The sequence below is a fragment of the Chaetura pelagica genome, unplaced genomic scaffold (genome assembly GCF_000747805.2).
Source record: "Chaetura pelagica isolate M959 unplaced genomic scaffold, ChaPel_1.0 scaffold806, whole genome shotgun sequence".
NCBI lineage: Eukaryota > Metazoa > Chordata > Aves > Apodiformes > Apodidae > Chaetura > Chaetura pelagica.
The window spans coordinates 377321-403532 of NW_009953598.1; positions in this window are offsets into that span (position 1 = coordinate 377321).

Sequence of the window (26212 nt, forward strand, 5' to 3'; positions counted from 1 at the left end):
CCTATAATTTTTTATCACAAGGTCTGGGAAGGTTTCTGCCTTGTGCATGTGAAGAAAGTGACAGAAAGTGCTCCAAATGGTATCAGGATGAGAGTGGCTGTCTTGCCATGTAAACAACTGACTGTTTCAACAACCCCCACATATTGCACAGGCGAGACCCAAGAGTAGATATCTAATTTAAATGTATCTTCAGGGAAGCCTGAGTCTATTCAGGTATTTTCCTTGCTTAGTTTCTGTATTCTCTGTATCAAAGATGTTCAGTTTTCAAGTGAAAGAAAAAAATAATCTAAATGCTGTCAGTCTAGGCTGTAAGAATCCAACTTTCTTTCTTCTCCCATCTTACCAGTTATGATGAATGCTCTGCAAACCACGTTACATCCTAATCAGCATTTGCATAATCTTTACTATCTCTATGATTGCTGTATGAGGGGGTTATATGTAAGCTAGACAGTAATTAAAGAGTGCTAGAAAGAACCCAGCTCCAATGATTAACGTGAAGGAGTAATGATGCAGGAGCACATAGACTGGGGAGAAAAACTGAGAAGGAAAAAGGAGAGTTGGCTTCCAATGAACCTGAGAGATGTAGGGTGGCAGAACTGCTAGTGCAGGGATGAGGAAGGAGGAGGCCTCAGACAAGGTCTGAGGAAGGCCAGTACCAGTCAGCTGCCAGATAGCTATAACAAGCTGTGGATCTTTCAGGTGTGGCATTTGGAGGAGACCTACCCTGGTAAGGTAACTACTTTGAGTTAATTAATCATGCAGGATTATTCAGACTGCAGGTGCAGACCCACACCAAGGTCCAAGCAGCAAGAGAAAGCCAAACAGACCTGTTGGGCACTGGGTCTTCAACTATTGGATATCATCTTCAACTATTGTGCTGTAGAGGCTGCTGTTTTGATACTGGAGGGATAACAGACAAATTATCTTGGCCAAAGTAGCTTGAAGTTTTACACAAGAAATGAGTGAGCTACTGCTGTTGGCAGTGGTCACCTGCTGTACCCATGGGATGGTGTATCAGTCATAGGCATCTTTCTGCTGAAAAATGGACAAAAGAGTGGCAACACTTCTGCCCTCATGACAGAAGCTCTGGAGAGCTGCTTAGGCTGCAACTCTGTAAAGGACACTTGGAGCAGCAGAAGATGTATGGAGAGATCATCTGGTCAGCTTACAGGACACAGCTAGTAGTCTGCTGCCAATGTGCAAAGCAAATAGAGATGTGCATGTAAATGCACTAAAATAAAATAAAATAAAATAAAATAAAATAAAATAAAATAAAATAAAATAAAATAAAATAAAATAAAATAAAATAAAATAAAATAAAATAAAATAAAATAAAATAAAATAAAATAAAATAGATTTCTAAGACATTGAAAATTTAAAGGCGTTGTAAAACCTTTAATAGCACCAAGAAAGAAATAAAATAAAATAAAATAAATAATGAAAATTGATAATAATAGAAGAGAGCCTGTTGTCAAACTGTAGGCAGACCCAGGCCCTCCTGTAATTTTAGCAGATGTAGCCAAAGCCACCCCAGAATGTTCTGAGTGCAATTCTCTTACTTTCATAATAGCAGGCAAATGTTGCTGGGTTTGAGGAAAGGGGCCTGCCATGTCCAGCCTCAAATGGAATAGCTGAATTCTCAGGATCCTTAGGGAGATGGGTCAATGGAACTTCACCATTAACTGGGTCACACCACAGCAGCTCCCGGGTTCTTCACTTTTTCATTCTTCCTAGATTAATATCCCAGAGAAGTGGGAGCTCATATCTGATCCTGTACCCCTTTCCTGAGTTCAGTCTTCACTGTCTTCTCTAGCCATTGAAAAAATTGCTTCCGTGTCCTGATTTAAATGCTCCCCTGTTGCAGACAGAGGTGAGATCAAATGAGCAAAACCTAATGCTATTTTTGTACTAAACTAAAATTTGCAAGAAGCTAAATTCTTCTTTGGCCTCAGTCTTATCTGAGGTATGCTAATTTGTCCTTGGGCAATCACTGCAGAATTAAACCAACATAATCCAGAGCAGAAGGAGGCCCCAGACCTCTCCTGGGCTGTTCAACATAATACACAGTCATAAAACAAAAACCCAGTATCCCTCCCTCCTCCAGTTTCTCTGAGGAATCAGGAAACATTCTGATCTTGGATCCAAAGTGGAAAGCTGTGGTATTTGCACTAACTTTCCTGGAGTTACTCCCAATCCATACTGTGGTGACAGATTGTCGACTCAGCTGAGACCAGAACTTCTGTTTTCTTTAGCTGGGCCTCCCATTTCTGCAGTTGTGGAGAGGAGGTGATAATCTGCATCTTACATGGAAAAGGAGAAATTATTTCTAATGGTATCATCACTGAAGTATAGCTTTGCATCTTTTATATACTTCATTAAGTTCTTTTTTTGTAAGAAGGGTGTATCTAAAACTTGGACACCTTTGAGGAGGTACAAATTGCCAATTCTCACTATTTTTATCATCTGGTTTTGATATTTGAGGATTTTTTCTTAAAGTATCAGCTCTTGGAGCAATGTGATTGTGTGAGAAACTCTCATTTTTCTTTCACCTAAACAAAAAGGCAGTAATTTTCTTACTTTCATGGTTGTAGATAGGAAGCTTTAAAATATAACCTGAGCACACTGCAAAGGCTCAGGAATCAGAACCCTAAGCCAAATGTGTTGAACATATGTTCACTCTTAAATGTTGTAATTAGAGTCCATGTCATAATATTTTTTTAAAGATCTGACTCGTAATTTTTAAACTATTCAATTTGGCAATACCATATAGATCCACTATGCTCTTGGATAAAACTATTTGTCACTCTAAAGGCTAAACTGAGCCAAGAGTAAGTTCACTAAAAACAATTACATGTATTGTCCTGGCTCTTTTAGAAACATCATCTACTCTTTATAAAAAATCTGTAACACAATGAAGACTAAAGCTTTCACCCAGCCAAGCTCCAATATATGACAAATATAAAAATGGAAAGGCACAAGAGAAACAGAGGCTAATAAAAATTGAAACAGGGGAGATGTATTTATTTAAAGTGTCACTTTTCCCATACCTTCTAGAACACAGTCTCTTCCGGGTTACACTAGAGTAAACCCAAAGTAAGTCCAGTGAAATAATCTGACTTTATTGGTCACAACTAATGTATTTTGCAGTGAATCAATATCAGTTCTGCTAAGAGTATTGGTCATTCCATTTCTAGTTCCAGCATGTATATTGAAATCTAGTTAGAACAATGTGATGGGAGAATGGAGGAAGTACTACATTTAAGCCTGTGTGTGCAACTTCAGTTTGACTGATACCCTTTCTGCCCTGCTTATGAATATTAATTCTGAAGCCTTTAGTGATGAGATCACATTTTTTCCACAGGATCCACTACCTCTCCAAGTAACAGATCACTCTGTTGGGCTTTAGATGTTAAGTGTGCAGCAAGAGAGACTCCAGCCTTACAGATCTTTATTTCACTTTAAAGAGGTATTTGGACCTACACAAACCAAGTCCTCTAGAAAGTAGGTGAAAATGGGGTATTTGCACACTCAGCTGGTAAGGAATCCAGCATTGCAAAGAGAGTTTACCATGCTGTGCTTCCAATACCTTGAATAAGAAGGGAAAAGCATGTGGTCTGCAAAAGAAAAATAATCCAGGAGTCATACTTGCAGTCTTCTGATCAGAGGGTGTTATCCAGAGTGCTACGAGCACACTGCTGGCAAGATCTCTTCTTGGACCGATGCATCCTATAATCAAAGTTTTAAGATGGATAATGAAATGTATTTCTAAAACCTAACTTTTTCCCAAAACAACTGAGCTAAATGAAACCCTTGCTAGGTTGATGTGAAGATGTATTTAGTGTTTATGAACCCCTCAAGAACAGCAGTGATGAGCACTAGAGAAAATTTTAGGGCTTGTGCTACTGTATCACTGACAAAAAGTAAGAGGAGTCAAGGTTTTCCATGGTAACTCTCAAAACCTCCAAAGCCAAGAGCACCCATCCCTCAAACTCTCTTTTAAAATCCTTTTTACTGGCTAAAAGTGTCATACAGATGGGATTCAAAGGACATAAAAGAAGGATGTGCCAGAGAAAAACAAATATATGGCATCCTTGCTTAGGAAGAAACAGATGGCTTTTAAAACAAGCCTGCATAACACATAATAAAATATGTAGGGGACCACACATTAAATACTGCAGATAAAACAAAATGACTAAGGGATCCATCGTGTACTGAAAAAACTCAAGTCCTCTGCAAAGAATAGTATCCCACTAAGGACTGCATCATTGTGCAGTCTTTGTTCTGTCATTTTTCGGAGTCATCTGAATTTCTGAATCACATGAACTTCAACCTTATTGTTACTTGTAGATGTCTTTTGTACACGTAGATTTCTCATTTGGGTTGAGGAAAAGGAGAGCAAAAAGTCTTTTTTTAATGTATCATCTGAAATAATTCATATTCTTATGCTCAGAAAGGAGACTCTCTAGACCCACTCCACAGACTTCTACTGCTTAACCTAATGGACTATCTGCTCATGGTGCCACAAAGCCTTGTACTCTGGAGGAGAGAGCACCTCTTCTGCCATCACAGCCTCACTGCTGTTTATTGACAGCAGAAGAGGGAGGCTGAGAAGCCTGAATGCCTTTCCATGCACTGATGGGGGTTATCACACAGATTTATGGGCATTCCCCTAAAATGGACTTCTTTGCATAGAATCATAGAATGATTTGGGCTGGAAGGGACCTTAAAGATCATCTAGTTCCAACCCCCCCTGCATGGGCAGGGACAGCTCCCACTAGATCAGGTTGCTCAGAGCCCCATCCAACCTGGCCTTGAACACTTCCAGGGATGGGGCTTCCACAACTTCCTCGAACAATCTGTTCCATTGTCTCACCACCCTCACACTGAAGTATTTCTTCCTAATGTCTAAGCTGAATCTCCCCACTTCCAGTTTTAATCCATTTCCCCTTGTCCTTTCACTACAATCCCTTGTAAAAAGTCCCTCCCAGCTTTCCTGTAGGCCCCCTTCAGATACTGGAAGGCCATACACAATTTTTTTTTCAGTTTTAAACATCAAATATTTGACTTACTGTAAATATCAACACGTTATAAAAGATACATAGGAAAAAACCACAATTAACTAAGAAATGAAAAATTACTTGCATCTTGATCTTTCCCACATCCCTGCATTTTCTCAGGTTTTTCCCATTGTTTTAACTTCACTCTCCGTTTCTTAGGGATCTCATCACATTCTCTCTGATGGCCTCACTGTAACCTCTATGTCTGGATTTTCCATCTAACTACTGTTCTCTTTCTACACTGTCAAAGCCTTCACACCAAGGACAAGCCATCTTTTAATCATGTTAATTCCTGATTCTCCTCCCTATTGCTTGTATGATTTCCCTTTCCCTTTCTCTCCCTCTCACCACTAGGCCTGTGCTCCACACCAGGGTACAATTGTGAAACCTTGGACAGAAGAACCCCAAAGGCAGGTTATTGAAGACTGCCATTGTGTGATCTGAGCTCTTGATGGTGCTTGAACACCACAAGGGCCACATAACACAAAGTATTGAAATGCCATAAAAATACATGCAGAAATGAGGGTCATTATGTTGGTCTGTGATTCTGGTTCACAATTTCAGTAGTCCATCATGCAGTGCACTTCACAGAATGCGCACACTTTTAAGTACATACAGGAGGGCCCAGGAAACCTGAAAATTGCCTAGAACTGCAGGGTCCAAGAGTCAATAACTTTAATGTGTGCTCCAGTCTGCTTAAGAATCACAGAATCACAGAATTGCTGGAGTTGGAAGGGACCTCTAGAGATCATCTAGTCCAGCTCTCCCACTGAAGTAGGATAACCTATGGCACATTACTCAGGACTGCATCCAGGTAGGTTTTGAATATCTCCAGAGATGGAGACTCCGCAACCTCCCTGGGCAACATGTTGCAGTGCTCTGTCACCCTCACCGTAAAGTTTTTCCTCATATTTAAATATGTTCCAACTTGTACCCATTGCTCCTCATTCTGACACTGGGAACTACTGAGAAGAGCCTGACTTCATCTTCTTTGCACACACCCTTAAGTGATCAAAGGAAGGGGGATAGTTAGGCTTGACACCCTCTTTCCTGCAAGACAAGACCTGGTTTTGCAATCCAAATGAAATGGAAGGAGTAATCTGGTGAGGATATTTACTGAATGTGAAGTAAATCCAGAGACTCAGTCTACTCTATACCCTTACAACATTAGGCAAAAGTCACAAAATCCCTAAACTTCTCATGCCATAGTCAAAGGCCTTTCCTCATCAAAGAAAGTCAAGGAAAATAGCTTTCAAAACACCGAATTCACCTACTTTCCGAGGAAAAAAAACATCCCACAGATTATTTTTTCACAAAGCATTAAGAAACACACTTGCAAATAAAAGGGTCTGAGTAAATACAGCAAGTCCTGAAGCCTGCAAAGTGATAGCAATATCACAATATACCAGTGTTGAATTTTTATGTCCTTGGTGTATTCCAGTAATAACTGGACTAAGACTGATTTTTATCTCTAAGCTCATATGTTTCTTTTCCCACAATTCAAAGAAACCCAGCTGTCTGGAATGAAGTTTTGAGGGAACAAAGACACAACAAGACTAGGCGTGACTAGCTAAATTATTAGGGATGGCCTGGGATGCTGAGACTCAGAGATATGTGCTAGAATATCTGAACAGAGTTATCCTTCTCATTTCTCCTTCCTCAAGAATCTCTAATTATTTAATGCATCAGAGAAAAGCTTCAAAAGGTCTGCAGGGTCTTCTCTTCCAGCATAGTTCCAGCTATGCCTGGATGCTCTGCTGATAGGCAGGAGGTGAATAGATCTCTTTGTCAACTGCTCCAGCCTCTGCCTCTTGTGTCATCTCCAGCAGCTGACTCAGAAACAAACAACAACAAACACTAAACACAATAAGACAAAGCTTCAGACATCTAGCACCAGTTTGAATGTTGAAAGGAGAAAGGCACTGCCTGGTGGTGTGCAGTAAGATGTCTATGCCACGGGAAGGGGTGGATGTAAAGCCTTGGTCAGATGGCCTCTTGCGTAAGTGAATGTTGCAGTGTAAGGAATTAGCTCCTTGACCTTCAGCTGCAACTCTTGGGATGAAAACTGTTCATTAGTGATCTGCTTCAGTGCAAGAACTAAACTGGTCAGGTGAACCATTCTGCTGCAGCAATGGTAACCTCGCACAGAGACGTGATGAACTCAAGCAGCTGCAGCAACAATCACATCTTAAGTTGCTGCAGCCTCTTCTAAAATGATAGTGTATATGCAAGGATGTCTCCTCTTTTTGGTGCCTCCTTTGGACTGTTTTCAATAACTGGCACTTCAGCATCATTGGTTTTGTGGTTCACTTTGTTATTCTACTGTCCTCCTTGTAGTTTGGGACCAAGTGGTCTTCCACAGATCTGCAGATCCTGCTGTGGCTGGTGTGTATCTGGGTTCTGACTACCCCATCAGTAGGGCAATCCTCCCTTCACAGTAAACAAATGCACTAACAATTCAAAGGCACTAGTGAAAGACAGGAAGGAGGCCAGAAGGAATTTTTTCCCATATCAATCTTCCCATAAAGTTAGTCAAGCTTAGCCAAGAGTCACTTGTATCAAACGAGAACATCCTTTAGCTAGAACAGTGCTGTCACTATTATGTGATAGTCGAATAATGACTTTAAATATACCTTTAGCAAACTAAAACCAATCGCAGCAGAAAGGCAAGGAGAAGGCAGCTGATGCCTGCCCAGTTTTCAGGACCCCTAGACATGCACAAAGCCAGCAGGCTGTCTTTTGAACCTTGAATGTTTTTACTATTGACTGACTTTGTTTTTGCCCTGTCCCCTGCCTCCCTCCCTCATCATCACTATGGTGACTACTGTATCACAGCCTGTCTCCCAGCCTTTGAAACTGTCTCTCTCTCTCCCTTATTCATCCTTTCTCCCTTAGCATCCCTTTTCTTTTCAACCCAGTCCTGCCCTTTAAATGATAGGATCAGCTCTTGACTGTGGCTGAAGTCATCCCAGCTGTCCAGCCTGTCCCTGCTGCGTGCTTCTCTCATTGCTCATCCATCATCTCCTGAACTACCTCAGTTTGCCAGGCAACATTTTAAGGCAAACTGAAATAAGCAACAGTTCACCTTGAAACACACGCTTTCAACTGTGGCAGCCAAAGAGCTGACTGACAAGCAGCTGTACCACAAGAGGGAGGGGAACAAATGTCCTAAGGTAAACTTTCCCTTCTCTTAAAACAGTCTCCTCAATAAATACAGGTAATGAATACTCATCCATCTTCCTCTTATTGATTTGATTTTATGTCAAACCTACCTTTTCACATATTCTGGAAGAGATCCTGTTTTCCTCCACGTGTCACCTAGCATCACCCAACACAGCGACTGACAGGAGCAAAGTTCAAGGATGATAACAAGCTGTGTTGTTTCTGATGTAAGAGACAGATCCAGAGGCTCAGAGGTGCTAACTCAACTTCAACTTCGTAAAAGAAGTCCAAGACTTCAGACAGAGCATCTCAGCCCTGTGTATCATCCTTAATGGATTGGAATAGAGAGGAAATATTAAAAGCATTGGATATGCAAAGGACCAAGTAACTGTGTTATTTTTAACACTCCTTATTCCCTTTCCCATTATCTTTTATCCCAATTTTCTATAGAAATAAGGCTTATGAGATCAGCTCTGGGCAATGCTGATTCCTCTCCCCCCAACTTCTCTTCCCAGCCAATCTCAACAGAATTTAATACAGAAACTAAAGTTCTTCAGACTTCATTAAATTCTTACATGATTTATAAAAAACAGTGGCCAGGAAGCAGAGAATGTGGTTTGGACCTTCAAGTTGATCTCAAACCTCATGTAGCTGTGTAACTGCAGCCACACCAGTGGGACTGGCAAGCTTCTCATGAGCAGCATGGCTTATGGTCTGGGCGAGGACCAACCAAATCCTAGTCTAAAGGTCTGAAGTCTGACTTAACATGAGCTGTAAAAGGATATTGGACATTAGGGGTATGTCATCCGGGAAATGTCTAAATATAGCTTTGCATGAAATGAGCACGGGGTGCTGACAATTACTGCCATGAACGTGCGACCTCAGGATAAGGATGAAAAATTAAGCAATTAAAAATGTATAATGGGAGATAGCAGCCACTGAGAAAGTGCACTGCACAGTGCAAAGGGCTGATTGAGTGCCAGGGAGGAGTAGCTGTTACTTAGTTCTTCTACCTGTGATTGCTGTGCCACACAGGCCCTAGTAATGACATTACAGCTACTGTGCCATCCCCAGACCAAGAGCTGGGATGAACCCTGTGCTGTCTAGAGCTGTATGAAAGAGCTGTAGTCCCTGTAGTGCAATGACAGGCAGCAGGAAAGAGATTTCCTTCCTGGATTATGGACAGTGGATAAATGGCCAATAGTGGAGGACCAATGATGGCCTTATCTCTGGAGCATGGCTCATTCTGGAGGTTCTGTGGTGGTTAATGGGGATGTGAGAGAGCACTGGTTGTGGAGGAGTGGGGTCAGGCATTGCCCCGCTTCCCCTGGTGCTCCTCAGGGTACTGGGAGCTGTTACTGCTTGGCCACAGCCCTTCCTGTATTCACAAGTACAAGGCAGCTCACATGGTCCTGCAAGGAGAAGAACAGTCACGTCAGGGAAAGGGATGGGTTAAAAAGGAGGAGAGAATGACAAGACGATCTCAAGAGCAGCAGCAGCAGAAAGACATGGAAGCTGCAGTGTACAGGCAAGATGGAAAGGAGGAGGAAAGCTAGCCAGCTAAATGCAGCAGAGCAGCTGAGGAGAGGCAGAGAGGCTGAAGAACATGGAAGTTGCAGAGCATTATATTATTTATGCTTTATGCAGAGATAACAGCACATCTGAGTACAGTTAACTTAAAAGTCAATACTGTCCTTTATGTGATAAGAACACGGATTTGCCGAAAACAGGCTTCGTTATTTTTCCTGCTTACAGAATGACCTGCTGTCAGGGAAAGCCACTCCTTGGCTGGCACTTGTATGTTACTAAAGGTGACAACAACTGTCCATTTTTTGCAAAAAAAAAGTGAAAAGGTTATTTTAAATAGGTCAGAGCAGATGTTATTTTCTTTTTTTCCTCTGGAGGAAAAAAAATTCAAGAGCACACAAATGGAGAATGAGAGGGAAGAGCCGTGGAGAGAGAAAACAGAGCAGCTGTTGTGGTGCTGATACTTCCTCTCCATCTCTCATGAAAGAAAGGGCACAGCACACGCTCGTATAATTTCCTCTGGGATTATTTACACCAGCATTCGGCAGTTCAGGGCACTGCTCAGCCTTCCTGGGCACCCTCCCAGTACTCTAACAAATAGACAATCTTGGCTGCCTAATCCAGACTTTGAAATCAGGGCACAAGCAGACAGAGGAGAGAAGAGGAAACAGGGAGAGGTAAGAAAGAAAATAAGATGTAGAAGCCCAGCCGGGTGGAAATTAAGATTTCAACCTGATCCTTTATTTCAATGTCCCTGGCTACACAATTTTTCTGAGATTAAATAGAAGACACCCATCTTGATAACTTAGTGATTTCTGGAATTTGAGAACAGCCTGGGCAAGACAGTACTAATAGTAACAGTATCCCCAGAGATCTGTTCTCCTCACCTAGTGCCCAATGCAGACCTCAAATGAGCAGAAACCCCAGTCACTCATCATTTTATCCTTTAATAATGACCTTCTAATTTGCCACATGAATTTAACAAAACCCTGAGCCTGTGACAATAGGTCTTTTGCTCCCATCAATTCCATATATTTTTAATAATTTAATTACTTGTATTTTTCAAAAAACTCTTGTGTGAGGGACTGAGTTCAAGCCTGTGTAACCCGAAATACCTTAAAGGTGTTGATTTCCACATATTCACCCTGCTTTATTAAGCCAAAATCAATCCTGCTTTAATTTCATGTAACGGATTGTCACAACTGCTGCAGTTCAGGAGCTCCTCCGTGTCCTCAGCTCCTGTCCCCACTGTAGGGAAGCCAGGGAGGGTGGGCACAGCACTGCTGGGAAGCTGATTCAGCCGTCACACTCTAATCCACTGCAGCGTGCAAGCTCCCAGAGAGTGGTCACCTCCTGTAGGACAAGATCTCCTTGTGCTGGGCTGGGCTGCAGCAGAGCCCCCATGGCCAGTGCTGGGAGAGGAGTAAACACCACATTTATCCTGCTTCCATTCTTTCACAGGGGCTTGGGCAGGGACCCTGTGGAGTTAGTGCTCTAGCTGGCACCAAGGCCATCCCCAGCCCTCATTCTTCCCCATGAGTGGAGGGATGAGAACTGAGTCCAGTGCATGGGCAAACGTCTATCCCAGAAATGCCAGGGGAGGGTTTCCAGGGCCCTGGGGAAGAAAGCAGGCTGCTGCTGGCAGCTACCATGGCCAGAGGCTGGGCAGGCAGACCCTCCCCCTGCCAGCATGGCAGCAGCAGCCCCTCTGCAGTGCTGCTCCCAGCACAGGGCTCTGGGCACTAATCCAGGACAGAAACCAGCCCCATCTCTCCCAGCCCCTGGAGAGGGACTGAGCCAGAGAGCTGCTCCTGTTGTGGCTGCACTGGAGCAGAGCCTTGGCCCAGCATAAGGGGGGATGGGAGAGACATTCCAGAGGACAGGGTCTCCTTACCTTGATTTGCTAGAGCTCGAGGCTTCTGATGCCTTGGGGGTGGGTTGGATCCTGTCACCTGCCGTCCCTCAGGGGACATCCAGGGGCATGGTCTTAGCATCACGCTGGTGGCTTTAGGGCTGGAGTGCCTCCACACACACAAACTTCAGGTATCCAGTGAATTAAAATTTCAAAAGCCAAGGTACTTCTTTGGGTTATATTTTAGCTACGGAGAGATATTCAATATTGTGTTTTTCCCCTTCCTCATGTACAGACCTGCCCTTTGCTGCCCTTGTGCTCTCTCTGCACGGTGGGTGCAGCAGCACCTGAGGAAGCTCCCACCACCTGTGCCTGGTGTGTATGTTTGTGGCATTTTGTTCATTCTGCCTCACTGTGACAGGCTGAAGGTCCCAGCTGTCAATTCCTCTCTCCCTGCCTTTGAATGGGACCAGCCCCACCTCGGCCCTACCAGCAGAAATACTTACTGTGAAAGTAAAAATGCGAGGAAAGATAAGTTGTTAAAATAGTGACCTTGAAGTACAGAGTTAAATAAAGAGAGTCACCTGAGAAAGCGTCCTCAGCTGCATTTTATTAAACAAAAATAGTTTGGAGACACCAGAGAGCAAACTATTTGCCCAGGCCCCAGTGAAGAGATTTGATTTTCATTGTTCTCTTGCTGCAGCTCTGTTTCCTTTCCTGTGAAGGAAGGAGGATAGAAACACCTCCCTGGGTTGGCAGGAGGGTCCTTTTCAGACCTGGGCCCAGGACAGAGCGGGCAGCTGAGGGTGCTGCTGGGTGTGGTGGGGCAGAAGGAACAAGAGAAAATAAAGGACAGGCTTCCTGCACTGCACAGGGACCCACCTGCATGAAGTCACCTGAAGGACTGACATGTTAAACTCCAGGACAGCTTAGACATCTGAACTTCACGCTAACAAAACTGAAACAGGGCTAAACAGATATTTGCCCCCACTCCTTCTAGACTTTCAGAAAGCTGAATCAGTTTGGTCTTCACTTTTGCTTTTGGACAGTCAGGTTTTTTTAATAACGCAGGGGTTGCTTCAATAGAAGCTTCAGGAGATAAGGGGCTCTTACAGCTGAGGAACATCGGTAGCCAGTGCTTTTTGCACATTGGACCAAGAATAAAAGCAGTAGTCGTTGACAAAACCAAATCATTACTGAAATACAACCTAATCTTAATAGGTTTTTTTAATGTATAGAGCCCAAAAATTAAATGTCAATTAATGAAAAGTAATGTATGTAAATTAAATCTAGAGGCTGAATTGTACTAGTCTCTCTAGATTCTCCCCAAGCCCACAGAGATGACAAGAGTGATACTGGGAGTTTAACTACAAACACAGAAGAACACCAGTCTATTTTAGTCCTCAGGGTCATTTCTTGCCCTTCTGTGGAAATACCCATTTCAAGTCTCTGCTTCTAACCCTCAGGCAGCCCTTAGTCCCATTCCCAGGATCTCTTTGAGGAGTGTGATGACAGAAGAAAGGGATTGAAGGTGCCTTGAGAGGTCATCTAATCCATCTGGTTTTCTAGTCCGTTCAGGAGGATCAGCTCTATCTTGCAGACCTCAGGACCCTCCCAGACTACAAGACATTTAATTGCTAAGCCAAGGTGAGAGGATTGTAAAGCTTTCCTGGAGGATGACACCAGCAGAGAAAATCTGTACCCCAAAGAAACCTGCTAGACTCAAATGTAGAAAGAATAAAGAGCAACAAGAAACACAGTGAAGCATGCTGTAAATTCTCTGCTGTTGAAACACCCACTGGGGTACAGCACCCATGCAAATGAAGGCAGCTTTCCAGAGTTACTGCATCCATGCTGTGTGCCAAATGAACCCTCAGGATCTCAGTTGTGAGATTCTCACCTGGCACCAGCATTCCTACCAGCACACCAACAAATGGGGACTGACAGCCCCATGGTGGCTTTTCAAGGCCCAGTAGATGAGCATGAAATGTTAGCAACAGGGCAATCAGCACGAAAGCCTCCAAGACTGCTCAGAAATGAGTGCCAGCCCAAAGAGAACAACAATCAGGCAACTCTCTGAGAAATTCAGGTATTTTAGGACGCTGACGTAAAGGACTCATATGCAGCTTGATGTTGGAAGGTTACTTTGGAAAAATGATTTAATACTGTGCTGTATTTAAGATGTTCAGGATGTTGAGGTGAGGTTTAATCCATTCCTTTATTAACTAAGGGGTCATGAGTATGTTTTCAAACTACTCAAACATCAGCACAGCCTGAGACCTGAAGTGGGAGGCTGGTCTTCCTTTCTCACACATCAGCCAGGCAAACCCAGACCTTAGCTGCAGCTGTTGAAGCAGAAAGCATGGCAGCTACTGACTTCTTGGTCATCAGCTTAAAGTAACAGATTTTAAGACAAAGCACAGGCAAGATTTTTGCCACTGCTTTTCGAAAGGGACAGCCGCTCCTAAGTCAGTAAAAGCACCTCTTTTTCTCTATCCAAATGTCTTATTTCCAATGCTCTAACCAAATCTTTTTAGCCCTCGTATGCAAGGATTGCAAGAGTGGTTTTTATTTGTGTGGCAGATAAAACAAACATGCTGGGAGAGCTGGGAAGCCCATGCTGCTGCAAATGTTGGCACATTGGTTTCCATGGGCCATAGTTACACACATGCCACAATCATTCTGGTTGGAACAGACCTTTAAGATCATTGAGTCCAACTACAGCCTAACTCTACCAACCATTAACCTAATTCTACCAAATTGCCTGAGACTTTGAAAACAATATCTGGAGAAGCTGAGACACATTGCAAGAAAGGAGCAGCTTTCCTCCTGGACGTGTAGTGTTTCCAAGAAAAGGACGTTCCGTTCTCTGCCACCTCTAAAAACAAAACTGATTCTGTCATCTCCATGTTTGTTTTGCTACATCTGATATTTTTAAGTCGTTTATTAAATACAGTGGTGATTTAATTGCGTGTTTGCAATAGCTTAAGATCTGTGCCATTGGCTGCAACCAAGAGCCAGAAGGGATGAGGACAAACTGGCTCTACTGCTGCCAGGCCTCCATAGCTTGTGGAAAATCCTTTTCTAATCATCCAGTATTAAACCTGCTTAATGTCATTCCCCACATCACCAACAACTGGGATAAAACTGCTGTGAGAAGTTGTCTCAGGGTCTAAACTCATGCACAAAGGAACCCCATGTAATTTCACTCTAATTGCCAAAAATTGTGTCCCAAATCCTATAGTAACTACATCATAGAAAAAGTCCATATGAAAATCTACTCTTCTCACTGCATGTACCAAAATCACAGGACTCATGCTGCAGCACTATTGCACTGGAAACTATTACAAGGAAAGCTCATTAAACTTCATTGCAGAAGTGACCCAACACAAAATATATACAGCAAAATGATTTCAAGGAAAAATCTTCAAAGATCCCATTTCAGGGAAATGAAAACGTAGGGGTTTCTGTCTGGAAACCGAAGGGAGGACTGCCCCAGTGTAATTACCATGCTAAAACAAATACCAAGAAATACACAGATCAGCTTTGTAATAATGAAATAAAGCCATTGCAAATGAAGTGAATGCTTATACAAAGTACACTATAAAAAAAAATGAAGTTAAAATAACCATATTAAGACATCAGTCCACAAAAGGGGAATTCTAAATTAAGTCAACCCTTTCCTTAATGCAATTCTTATAAAAATGACACTTTTCCAGAAGGATACCTTGCTCCCAGCATATTTTTTTCCTGTGTACCAGGCCTGAGAGTAAGAATGAACAAATGAGTATTTACACAGTTTTAGTAATGCTCCTTATCTCACACTCACAGGTAAATGTGTGGGACTCAAGGCATCCAGCAATACAAGCAAGTCACCAGGACTGCATTTCACCATGGCTGTCTCCCTGTCACCCTCCACGGCCCAAAGTCACTTCTGCAGGGGAATCAGTGACCTTTATGCCCCCCTACCCCACACTTTCCCCAAAACCAAAAGCAAATAACAAGCAATGGAAACTGTCTCACCTTCATCTCCACTGTTGCCCTTCCATGGGTAGAAGGCAGGTGGGTGTCATCCCCTGAGGGCCAGTGGGGGTTTGTCTCTCAGTCCCCCTCCCAAGTGCCCCTCATTGCCCACCTACAGCAAAGGTTCCTGGCTGAGCTGGAGAGCCACATGGTTGCTGGTCCCTCCTTGAGGCCACCCATGGGAGACCCACCATGACAACACCAGGGGAGACCCTGAAGAGATAAACAAAGTGGGGTGAGCCATGGCCCCCAGCACCAAGCTTGCACTGAAAAGGAGGAGAAGAGCCGTGGTGGGTGACATTGCTCCCCTGCTGAAGGCTGAGCACTGGCCTGAGCTGCCAGCACAAGAATACCTCAGCCACCACTGCAAAGCTGTGCCTAGCCCTTGATGGAGCAATGCCTGGCTGGGAGGAGGGGGAGCCCAAAGCACTGCGGGTGAAGGAGTCAGTCTGGGTGTCAAAACAATGACAGGGAGGAAAGGGAGCAAAATGGGGATGGAAGTGATAGGGAATGCACATGCCACATGCCAAAGGAAACAAAACGGGACAGTGGAAGAAACATGTGGAAGGGGAAAGGATGAAGAAGGCAAAAATTGAGGAAAGGAAGGTGAAATGAAGGAAAGTCCTTAATCCATTTGAGGAGGAGGCACTGCCCCCTGGAAGACTCCCAGTTAGGTGAAGACCTCCTTATATTTCCAAATTTCCCATATAGAAATGTGGACAAGGAAAGTTTTCCTCCTGCTCCTGACAAAACGAATTGGAACATGCCCTGTACCAAAAGCTAACCAAGTAAAGTAAGCACTGGTGCAAGAACAAATGGGCCTGAGCTGGCCACGAATGTGTTTAAGGTGGCAGCGAGAAGTGTGGCTCTGGGGTGGCAAAGGGCAACAGTTTAATTCAGTGTGAAATGGCGCTAAATGTATTCATTAAAGGGATTATATAATGTGATCACCTGTGAAGGCAGGAAACTTGTTTCAACAGTCCCAAAGAGCCTCACCTCTGTTCCAAAAGCCCACTGCACTTTCTGTGCCTGGATTTGCCGATCTCTCATGCTTTTGTGGACCCAGCAGCACACACTCAAGAGTAAAGGACAAAGGCAAACAACAAATTTAGAAGTTATTAATGTAGCACCATACTTATTTATATTCTTGTGATCAGAAGACCAACTTTTTCACTTAGGGATATAGGGCCAACCAAGGGCTGCAAGAGCACATACAGATCTATCCCAAAATAATGCTTTCTGTATATTTCAGGAATGGCCTTAACTATACTTAGGATAAGGAATTTGTCTTCATGTGATGAGCCTGACCTCATCATCTACAAAGGGAGAGGTTGTGAGCAAGCAGGCGCTCCTCTCATCTGCAAGGTCCAAATCACCAGTATATTTCATATATTTAAAGTACTGATCTGGAACCCATTGCTGTAGCGTCTGGGTGCCTCGTAGTCTGCCTAAAAATAAACAAATATCAGTTACCCAAGTGGGTGACTCATAATCATCCACGAGCCCCTTCCAATGTGAGCAGGTTGACTGGTTAATTAACTGGAAGTCTGACTGACAAATGATCCTAATACTATCCTCAAACTACCATCAAACAACTTTAATTGCTACATGTAAAAGGGCCAAAGTTCGCAAAGCTAATAAACTAACCTCTGCTTCCCTACTACATCATGTGCTAGAAAAAATTCCCTGTGCTCAGACCAGAATTCATCCCTATTGACAAGAAACACTGATAAAGCTTTTTCAAGCCCACATGGAAAATATGGGCAGTGAGGCAGGTTTTCATCACAGCACCAGTGAAAAAAACTCCAGCAAACCATGAACCCAGCATAAAATTCAATCCACTCTCCAGGTGCTTGCTGCAATGCCTGTTGTTGATACTTCTAATAACTTCACCTCCCCTCCAGCCCATCCATCCTCCTAACAAATACACAGGCTATTAGGATGATACTTCTGAATCTTGACCTCATGGAAAACATTTTTTAAATGTAGGCATTTTAAATCTAGGAATATTTTTAATGAGCCCTTTAGTATCTGATAGATGGCTTATTTTCTGGACTTTAGTTTTACGCTTTTAAAAACTTCTGTCTACATGTAAGTATATACACAAACCTGATAATACATATATACTCATACATACACACAGAGAGGAATACATGGGACCATTTAGAACTCTTCTTACCAAGCCAGACTCTGAGCCCAGGGGAGTTTTGCTGGCAAGCACAGGAACCTTTGCTGTCCTCTGACTCAGTAGCAGCCCTCTTGCTGCCAGCAACACTAGTTTAGTTATCATTCAAAAATGCAGAAAAAAAATCTGGGCTTAATTTCTTTAAAAAGCCACCACACTCAGCTGCTCCAAGGAAAATAAAGTTAAGCTTTAAAAAAAAAAATATTAAAAACCCCACATCTTGTGGCACCTCTTAATGAAGTGTTACAACTGGCCACCTTGAAAAGATACTGGAAGTTCAACTGGAAGTTGAAGCCTGTGTCACAGTCCACATGCTGGTTGCTTTCCAAGCCCAGCAACTCCTCTGAGCTGGAGAGGGAAGGAAGGGGGATCCCGACAGACACTCCTCATCTATAATCAGCAGCTAAAATTGCACTTTCCTTTCAGCTGGCTCTAGCATTTTCCAGGCTAAACTGCACTGTTCTCATGCAGGGAGAACTCTTTGGAAGTCAATACAGAACTGCTGCTCCAAAGTCAGTGAGAACTGATTTTTTCAGCCTGTCTGCAGGTGTCGACCACAGTTGCTTTTTGACATCCCCGCACTACATGGGCTTTGTGTGTACAATGAGTGAAGTTGCTTCCCAGCGACTGACTTGAAGAGACTTATTACTACCGACAGCTGCAGGAACTCTCTTTTTTCTCAAGAGATGAAAAAGGTGTGTTTTGGGGCCAAAGAACCAGACAGTCAGAGTGAAACACACTGAAGTTGATGAGAAAACTCCTCCTGACTTCAGTGGAACCAGGAATTCAGCCTTCTCCTGGTGGCTAACAGCCATGTGCTGTTGTGCCTGTTGGCTTTGTGACATCTTCTCAGCTCACACCCTGAGGGTTTGCTCTGCAGCCCTGCAGTGCACATGAACAACAACATCAGGTGTAAGCTCAGAGTCCTGACCACAAAGTGCTCTCATATCTACATCAATCCCAACATGTTTCTGCACAGAGATTCATGCCAGCTGGTGCCATCTAATGAATGAGAAAAACATCTGTCTCATAACCGGTTCTAGCTCCATGGAGCTGGGCAGAGATGACTCTTTAGGGTAAAATTCACATGTACAATACTTGGCGTTGCTACTTGATTTTTTTATCAGCATTCCAAAACGTGTGAAAACAAAGATAAATTAGGTTTTCACCTTACTTTATTGACTGTTTCAAAGTGATGTTCAGCAGTGCCTACGGAATTATCTAAGTGAGATAATACAACAAACACCTTTCGAGCCACAGGACAGCATCAGTAGATGAGTTGTGCATATTACTTGCAGTGTGAAAGATACTGTTAAATTAAGTAGGGCTTTGTTCTAAGTTATCCTTCAAAAGATTTTATTTTGAAGGAGTTATGAAAGTACATGAAAACAAATGGAAAAATGTGCTGCAGAGGCAAACACAATGCTCACCACAAAAGCCCAGAGATGAAAAAACTGCCAACATTGTTTTGTGTGGGTTTTGTGTCAGGGAAAATTATTAGCATGAGTGGTGCAAATACTCAGTTCTGTGACCAGAGTCTGAACAAAGACAATAAAATCTTCGAGTTGTGGGGTATTTTTCCTTTTAAGATGTTAGTGAATTTCATATGACATTTTCAGCTTGATGTTGGAAAAGTGGTAGAAAATACAGATAATTTCACATGCTACATCTCACCTTTTTTTTTTTTTTTTCCTTCCACTGAACGCTTTTCTGTGTATATAATTGCAGTTTCCTCTTGAACTTCCATCTAACTCTACAGAAGAGCCACCCAGAACTAGAAGGGAAACAAAAAAGCTGATTTTATATGAGAGTTAAAAAGCTGATTATACAGAGCATATTCTCAGATTTACCTGGGGAACACACTAGAAAAATCAAGACATTTTAATTACTTGGGGTAAAAGTAGTGTGCTGCTGAAGTTGTTAGCATCCTTTCAGCATTAGCAACGTCTGACAGTTTGCTCTGGGAGAATATATATCTCTATGTAATGGGCTTTTCTCATTTAGTGAAGGTACATACACCTCCCTCTAACATCTAGCTGAGTTTTTTTCTACTTCTGTTAAGGAAAGCATTATATGTATATACACACACACATACATATATAAGATATTATATATATATATATGAGAAAACCCCTGGCATGAAAACGAAGGATGAATTTAAACTATATTCAAACTACAAGTTATATTTCCACCTAAATACATCATTTGTGCCAATGTACTGTGTGCTGTGATGTTACACTGCAGCAAAGTGAATTCTGCTAGGCACGTTGCTAAAGGAAAATAGTTGCTACTGTAACTCCCACTCTGGAGCTTGTGTCTGGATTTGTCTTTTTCAATGGAGGATTTTTCCCATACTTCAAAGTTCCTGTATAAAAAAAAGACCTTTCATTTTTGGGGGGTTTGTTTTTGAATTTCAGCATCTAAAAAGGAATAAAGCCCTTTTACCTGGGTGAAGCCCTAGGGAAGGGTATGAGCCCATGCCCAGGGGACTGGCCACACCAGCATAGTGCTTGTGTTTGGTTCCCTGAGACCACAGGGGAAGAGCTCCCCACTTCTCCCTCTCCTTCGCTCTGCTGCCCAGAGCTCAGAGGTGGTATTCCCATATGAGTACCTCCTCCACTGCTCATCTGCCAAGAAGTTTCTCCAGGATCCAGAGGGAGTAGACTTGGCCCCTCTCTCCTTTGTCTGTATCCTGTAGCAAGGAGAAAAATTAGTTGTATCTTCCAAGCCTGCAGAAGTGTGCTCAGGTACATATGGTTACACTCCAGCCATGTAGCACACACATGCTCTGGACCATTCCAGATCATGGTGATCAGGCTTTGCTCCAAGCAGAAGCACTTCCTCAGTGCTACACATTGATGACTGAACCAGATCAGAAATAGTATCTGAAGTCTGTAGAGAGCTCAGTCCAGAGAGTTAACATCATTAACAATTGACATCTTTATCAGTGATCTAGATGAGGGGATTGAGTGCACCCTGAGTAAATTTGCAGATGAGGCTAAGCTGGGTGGAAGTGTTGATCTGCATGAGGCTAGGGAGGCTCTACAGAGGTAGATCAATGGGCCACAGCCAATGGCATGAGTTTCAATAAGGCCAGATGTCACATCCTGCACTTCATGCACAACAACCCCCAGCAGCACTACAGGCTTGGGGAGAAGCAGCTGGAGAGCTGCCCAGCAGAGAAGGATGTGGGGTTGCTGATTGACAGCTGGCTGAACATGAGCCAGCAGTGTGCCCAGGTGGCCAAGGGGGCCAATGACATCCTGGCCTGTATAAGGAATAGTGTGACCAGCAGGACCAGGGAGGTGGTCTTACCCCAATGCATGGCACTGGTGAGGCTGCACCTTGAGTACTGTGTGCAGTTTTGGGACCCCACTATAGAAAGGACATTGAGCTACTAGAGAGTGTCCAAAGAAGAGCAACAAAGCTGATAAATGGTTTGGAGCACTTTTTAGGAGGAGTGGCTGAGGGAGCTCCGGTTGTTTAGCTTAGAGAAAAGGAGGCTGAGGGGAAATCTTACGACTTTCTGCAACTACCTTAAAGGATGTTGTAAAGAGGTGGGGATCAGTCTGTTCAATGAAGTTACAAGCCATAGGACAAGAGGTAATTGCCTCAAGTTGCTCCAGGGAAGGTTTAGGTTGGCTGTTAGGAAGAACTTCTTCACTGAAAGGGTTATCAGGCATTGGAACACGCTGTCCAGGGCAGTGGTGGAGTCACCATTCCTGGAGGATTTAAGAATTGCATAGACAAAGTACTTAGGGATAGTTAAGAACTTGTCAGTGTTAGGTTGATGGTTGGACTTGATGATCTTGAAGGTCTTTTCCAACCACAGTGATGCTCTGGCTCTGTGTGATTTTGTGAGTTTGGCACAGGGTTTTTTTCATAATACCAGTAACAGGGAACCTTGGAACATCCTGTGATCACCTGGCCATGAAGAAAAGATGATCCATCCTATTCTACTGCTGATAGAGCTGTTGGTATCACTGATGGCAGGCAGACAAATTTCAAAAGTCCCTTCCAATCCCCTGTCTCTGTGATGCAGCAACCAGATGATCCTGCAACACTGGTGCCAGCCCTGTAAGCCTCAGAGGCACGTCCACTGGGTGCCAGAAGTACACGTGTCTGCATGAGACTCTGCTCTGCTTCAGTCCAGTGTCACAGCCCTGAAATACCTGCTGAGCACCATCAGCACCAGCAAAACTGTGCCAGTGCAGATGCTGGTTCGTAGAGGGAGCATGTAAACTCAGACTTTGAGAACAATCCTGAGGTATTCCTTGGCATGAACCCATGTCTTAAGCTCCCACACCCAAGCTTCTTCTGAAATGCAAGAAGGAAATTACAGTCTGTTATCACCTCCTTCTCTATTAACCTGTTATCATCCAAATTCAACTTCATTTGGGTCCTTCCCTAGATATATCCACAATGTTGTTACCTTTCTGTCCAACAGACTTACCTACCACAGAAACTGGCACAAGCAAGTCCAGGATCAGGTACAGGTCTCTCTGAAACTTTGGCATAGGCAGGCAAACCAACCATGATGAATTCCAGGTACCTCTTGGTCTGTGTCACCTGAGTGTTGATGTTGCAGGTCATCAGAGCCCTGGTCAGCATCTTTGGAGTACACCAGGGGCTCTCTGTCCAGAGGGGACATCTGAAGAGCAGCTGCTCTGCTATTCCCTCACCTCCCAATGTGCTGTGCAAGGACAAGGGCCAACATGGACGTCAGAGAAGCTGTCCTGACTTCAGGCTTTAAACAAACCCTGAGTCTTGGCATCATGGAGCCTACTTAGGATCTTCATACAGTAAAACAGACAATTGCAATCCATCAAAGAAACAAGTAATACTGTGCACAGCAAAATAAAATTTTGTTTTCTACAAACAAAGAGGTCTACAAACCTTAAAGGTGAGGCTGGATTTTTCCCAGATACCAAGGAAATATGAGTTGCTGCCCCTTTCCTGTCCTAGGCCTGGTAACAGGTCTGTGCATTCGTGGAACTGAAGGAGCTTGATACTTATGGGGTCCCTAAAATTTTGTCTAATTTGGTCAAACAAGTTAAAAATCAGAGGAGGACAGAGTGATAATATGAGCACACAATCTCACTCACATAGTAATCATTTAGCCCAGATCACAGATCCATTCCTGCAGCTCCCTGGCCCTCTGTGAGAGCAGAAGGCAGGACAACAGAAGGCAGGACAAGAAGGGACTTTCTTACTGGGGAAACTTTTCCTGTGTACTGAATAAGAGCACAGCACAGCAGAACCTGTGTGTCATGTACCTCAAATGGGACACCTCGACATGGGTATGTAACCACCTCTGTTTTTTCCCTGCTGGCCCAGTGCTGCCAGTGGGACAGTTCACAACCAAGACAGGGACTCCCATTCACTGCTGCATAAGCAGTAACATCCAGCAGAGGCTGGGGGGTCAGACAGAGAAAATCAAGCTTCAAACCACCACCACAGGACCTCCTGGAGCTCCTCCCTTGGTCACTGTGGCATAGCCATTCTCATGAAAATAAAACGACTCCTTCTTTCCTGCTCGCACTTGCCTGGCTCATGGTGACTCCAAAGATTCAAAAACCAGGCAGAGGAGTTTTGGTAACAGAAATGCATATAAATTAGTATGTGGGGGATTCATGTTTTTGAAAGGATATATTTTCCTTTCTGAGCATCTCCACCTTCCCCAGCTACAAGTCACTTCTCCCAGAAAACACCCTTAGAGAAATGCAGCTTAGTGCAACATCCTTCGGCTGGAATACCTCAGACTGGCTCTTAAGAGAAAGCAAATAATGCCAGCAAAGTCCTTTTCAAGTGATACAGCTGCATCAGCACTGGGAGATTTGCCAGTGCAGCTATTTTTTGGCAACAGAAGGGTAAAAAGCCACTGCTCCAACCACCAACCACCACAACGAAGCTGGCAAAACAGAAACATGGGCCGTTTTATCTCTAATAGCTTCTGTCTCGTCTGTCCCCTTTCTCCAGCCCCAATTTTAATTACTTGGGGTAAAAGTAGTGTGCTGCTGAAGTTGTTAGCATCCTTTCAGCATTAGCAACGTCTGACAGTTTGCTCTGGGAGAATATATATCTCTATGTAATGGGCTTTTCTCATTTAGTGAAGGTACATACACCTCCCTCTAACATCTAGCTGAGTTTTTTTCTACTTCTGTTAAGGAAAGCATTATATGTATATACACACACACATACATATATAAGATATTATATATATATATATGAGAAAACCCCTGGCATGAAAACGAAGGATGAATTTAAACTATATTCAAACTACAAGTTATATTTCCACCTAAATACATCATTTGTGCCAATGTACTGTGTGCTGTGATGTTACACTGCAGCAAAGTGAATTCTGCTAGGCACGTTGCTAAAGGAAAATAGTTGCTACTGTAACTCCCACTCTGGAGCTTGTGTCTGGATTTGTCTTTTTCAATGGAGGATTTTTCCCATACTTCAAAGTTCCTGTATAAAAAAAAGACCTTTCATTTTTGGGGGGTTTGTTTTTGAATTTCAGCATCTAAAAAGGAATAAAGCCCTTTTACCTGGGTGAAGCCCTAGGGAAGGGTATGAGCCCATGCCCAGGGGACTGGCCACACCAGCATAGTGCTTGTGTTTGGTTCCCTGAGACCACAGGGGAAGAGCTCCCCACTTCTCCCTCTCCTTCGCTCTGCTGCCCAGAGCTCAGAGGTGGTATTCCCATATGAGTACCTCCTCCACTGCTCATCTGCCAAGAAGTTTCTCCAGGATCCAGAGGGAGTAGACTTGGCCCCTCTCTCCTTTGTCTGTATCCTGTAGCAAGGAGAAAAATTAGTTGTATCTTCCAAGCCTGCAGAAGTGTGCTCAGGTACATATGGTTACACTCCAGCCATGTAGCACACACATGCTCTGGACCATTCCAGATCATGGTGATCAGGCTTTGCTCCAAGCAGAAGCACTTCCTCAGTGCTACACATTGATGACTGAACCAGATCAGAAATAGTATCTGAAGTCTGTAGAGAGCTCAGTCCAGAGAGTTAACATCATTAACAATTGACATCTTTATCAGTGATCTAGATGAGGGGATTGAGTGCACCCTGAGTAAATTTGCAGATGAGGCTAAGCTGGGTGGAAGTGTTGATCTGCATGAGGCTAGGGAGGCTCTACAGAGGTAGATCAATGGGCCACAGCCAATGGCATGAGTTTCAATAAGGCCAGATGTCACATCCTGCACTTCATGCACAACAACCCCCAGCAGCACTACAGGCTTGGGGAGAAGCAGCTGGAGAGCTGCCCAGCAGAGAAGGATGTGGGGTTGCTGATTGACAGCTGGCTGAACATGAGCCAGCAGTGTGCCCAGGTGGCCAAGGGGGCCAATGACATCCTGGCCTGTATAAGGAATAGTGTGACCAGCAGGACCAGGGAGGTGGTCTTACCCCAATGCATGGCACTGGTGAGGCTGCACCTTGAGTACTGTGTGCAGTTTTGGGACCCCACTATAGAAAGGACATTGAGCTACTAGAGAGTGTCCAAAGAAGAGCAACAAAGCTGATAAATGGTTTGGAGCACTTTTTAGGAGGAGTGGCTGAGGGAGCTCCGGTTGTTTAGCTTAGAGAAAAGGAGGCTGAGGGGAAATCTTACGACTTTCTGCAACTACCTTAAAGGATGTTGTAAAGAGGTGGGGATCAGTCTGTTCAATGAAGTTACAAGCCATAGGACAAGAGGTAATTGCCTCAAGTTGCTCCAGGGAAGGTTTAGGTTGGCTGTTAGGAAGAACTTCTTCACTGAAAGGGTTATCAGGCATTGGAACACGCTGTCCAGGGCAGTGGTGGAGTCACCATTCCTGGAGGATTTAAGAATTGCATAGACAAAGTACTTAGGGATAGTTAAGAACTTGTCAGTGTTAGGTTGATGGTTGGACTTGATGATCTTGAAGGTCTTTTCCAACCACAGTGATGCTCTGGCTCTGTGTGATTTTGTGAGTTTGGCACAGGGTTTTTTTCATAATACCAGTAACAGGGAACCTTGGAACATCCTGTGATCACCTGGCCATGAAGAAAAGATGATCCATCCTATTCTACTGCTGATAGAGCTGTTGGTATCACTGATGGCAGGCAGACAAATTTCAAAAGTCCCTTCCAATCCCCTGTCTCTGTGATGCAGCAACCAGATGATCCTGCAACACTGGTGCCAGCCCTGTAAGCCTCAGAGGCACGTCCACTGGGTGCCAGAAGTACACGTGTCTGCATGAGACTCTGCTCTGCTTCAGTCCAGTGTCACAGCCCTGAAATACCTGCTGAGCACCATCAGCACCAGCAAAACTGTGCCAGTGCAGATGCTGGTTCGTAGAGGGAGCATGTAAACTCAGACTTTGAGAACAATCCTGAGGTATTCCTTGGCATGAACCCATGTCTTAAGCTC